This window comes from Salvia hispanica, chromosome 3 (assembly GCF_023119035.1).
Source record: "Salvia hispanica cultivar TCC Black 2014 chromosome 3, UniMelb_Shisp_WGS_1.0, whole genome shotgun sequence".
Taxonomy (NCBI): domain Eukaryota; kingdom Viridiplantae; phylum Streptophyta; class Magnoliopsida; order Lamiales; family Lamiaceae; genus Salvia; species Salvia hispanica.
The window spans coordinates 19,000,859-19,003,904 of NC_062967.1; the positions used below are offsets into that span (position 1 = coordinate 19,000,859).

A 3,046-nucleotide genomic window follows, 5' to 3' on the forward strand; every position below is an offset into this window, starting at 1 on the left:
ATGATAAGCAACAGATTCCACCTGTGTCTGTTTCTCTTCACAACCTTCATTTTGTCCACAAACACATCAGACACCATTAATACTTTCCAAAGTCTTAGCGATAGCCGCGACGATACACTCATCTCATTAACCGGGGTCTTTGCCTTGGGGTTTTTCAGCCCAGGAAGCTCCAGGAACCGCTACATGGGCATATGGTACAACAAGATTGAAGAAAAGACCGTGGTGTGGGTCGCCAACAGAGATAATCCACTCACCGATCGATCAGGTACGCTCAGAGTCTGCTTCTCCTCAACGCTACTAATGCAACTATATGGTCTGCCAATATATCAAGCACTGCACAGACTCCAGTCGCACGTTTAGTTGACTCGGGGAATCTCATAGTGACAGATGCAAAAAATTTGCTATGGCAGAGCTTCGACCATCCAACTGACAATTTCTTACCAGGGATGAAGCTTGGTAGGAACTACGTCACCGGCCATGAAGTCTACATCGCATCGGCCAAGTCCAACCATGATCCTGCAACGGGGGGTTTCACGTATCACTGTGATCCTACTGGCTATCCGCAGAGTGTGATCAAAGAGGGCTCCTCCATCCGGTTTAAAACAGGCGGTTCAGTGGCAGTCAGAACTCGATGATGAACTCAATTTTCTCGTTTGGTGTTGTGATCAACAAAGACGAGGTTTTTTATTACTACAGCCTCTTCAACGACTCTGTTTATATGAGGTTTACACTGAGTGAGAGTGGCGTTGGACAGAGGTGGGTTTGGTCGTATCAAATTCGAAACTGGATAACTGTGACATTTATAGAGTGTGTGGTGCCTATGGTGTTTGTAATACTGAAACCACGCCTTCTTGGATAATTTCAAGCCTACTCCCGGTTGGGATGGCGGGGACTTTTCGAAGAACCCCGTTGAACTGCCAAGAAGGCGATGGGTCTCTCATGTACTCTGGTATCAAATTACCAGACACGGAGCATTCCTTGTTTAACACGACTATGGGTCTTCAAGAATGCGAGAATGCTTGTGCCACAAATTGCTCTTGAAAGAGGATGTCTATTCTGGTTCGGTGACCTTGTCAACATGAGAAAGTTCTCTTCTGGACAAGATATTTACATAAGAGTGGCTAAATCCGAATTAGGTATGAATATAATCACATTCTTTGTTTTGTAAGATAACAACTCCTGTTGATAGCATGTAGTACTATTTTTTTCTTAAAGACATCTCAGGTTCGGGAAATGGTCAAAAGAAAAAACTTATTGTGGCGTCATCGGTGACACTGGGAATACTTGTGCTGGGACTGGGAATGTTTCTCTATATCCACAAAAGAAAGAAGCAGAATCATCGGCAGCAAGAGAGTAGGAAGACAGAACATGAGTTATTTGTTTTAACCTATTCCACATTGATTTTGTTATCTATAACCTTTTTATTCCTCACTTAGCAGAGATGAAAATGAACAACTACATGGATACGCTATATCCTAGTGAAAGCCAAGAGGAGCTGGAGCTACCAATGTATGATTTATCCACAGTGCTCAAAGCTACTGAAGATTTTTCAGTCAGCAATAAGCTTGGGGAGGGTGGATTTGGACCAGTTTATAAGGTAAAAATCCATCTAAAAAATATTACACTCCTTTCTATAACGTTAGAAACAAAAATTAGCAGACTACATGCTTGTACTAGGGAGTTCTAGGGGGCCAGGAAATTGCTGTTAAAAGACTGTCAAAAACTTCTCTTCAAGGACAGGATGAGTTTAAGAATGAAGTAATCTGCTTTGCGAAACTTCAGCACCGAAATCTAGTCAAGCTTCTAGGATGTTGCATTCAAGGAGAAGAGAGAATGTTGCTCTATGAGCACATGACCAACAAAAGTCTCGACTTAACTCTTTTCGGTAAGGTTTTGCCACTTTTAGTGTCCACCTGAATCACTTAAAGTTTGCTTGCATTACAATTAATTTATTTCCTCTGCTTATGTTGCAGATCAAGTCAAGAAGAAGATGCTGGACTGGCCGATGCGCTTCAACATTATAAATGGTATTGCTCGGGGTCTTATGTACCTCCATCAGGATTCCCGTCTCAGAGTTATCCACAGAGACCTCAAAGCCAGCAATATATACTAGATTCAGATATGAATCCCAAAATATCAGACTTTGGGCTTGCAAGATCATTTGGAGGGAACGAGGCAGGAGCCAACACAAGCCGAGTAGTAGGAACATAGTAAGTATATGATCCTTACAATGTGTTACCAAAAAATGCAAGTGTACTGATTTCTCTCTGATACCATAGCAACCATTTTCTTGTAGTGGATACATGTCCCCGGAGTATGCTGTAGACGGCATGTTTTCAGTGAAATCAGATGTGTTTAGCTTTGGTGTTCTGGTGCTTGAAATCATCAGTGGCAAGAGAAATAGAGGATTCACTCTGATTGACCACCGCCACAACCTTCTTGGACACGTACGTATTCTACCTTCTTGTAGTCTTTGTTTGGAGTGGAAATTATACTTGTAATAATATAGTATGAGATGATACAACATCAGGCATGGATGCTTTACAAAGAAGAAAGGTCACTGGAATTAGTAGATTCTTATGTGGAGTATTCAAGCTATATACCACAAGTAGTGCGATCAATCCATGTGGGTCTTTTGTGCGTGCAAGAACAGACAGAAGAAAGGCCAAACATGTCTTCAGTGGTTCTGATGCTCAACAATGATGGGGTGCTGCCTGAATCCAAACATCCTGGTTTTTTCACTGGAAGAGATGTAATAAGAAATGAAGCTTCGCATGGCTCCAACGCTGCAAGTTCTGGTAATGCAATGACCATTTCACTGCTAGAGGCTCGTTAACAAATTCAATCTATAAATTATAGATTGGGAAATAGTGCAAACATTTTTTAGTGTACACCCGTTGTACAAATTGCAAGTTGAGAGAGAGACAGATGTTGATGGATACCAAATAACTGTATCTGGTGATGTCCATCTAAACCAGACTATATGAAATTTGATAAAAGCTAAATTTTGTTTGCCGAATGTATGACAGAATGAAGGGTTCTGCAC

At 41.6% G+C, this 3,046-nt stretch overlaps 1 pseudogene; it reads left to right on the top strand.

Moving 5' to 3' along the window:
• On the top strand, window positions 1-2,836 carry LOC125209518 (annotated as a pseudogene).
• The last annotated feature ends 210 nt before the right edge of the window (window positions 2,837-3,046 follow it).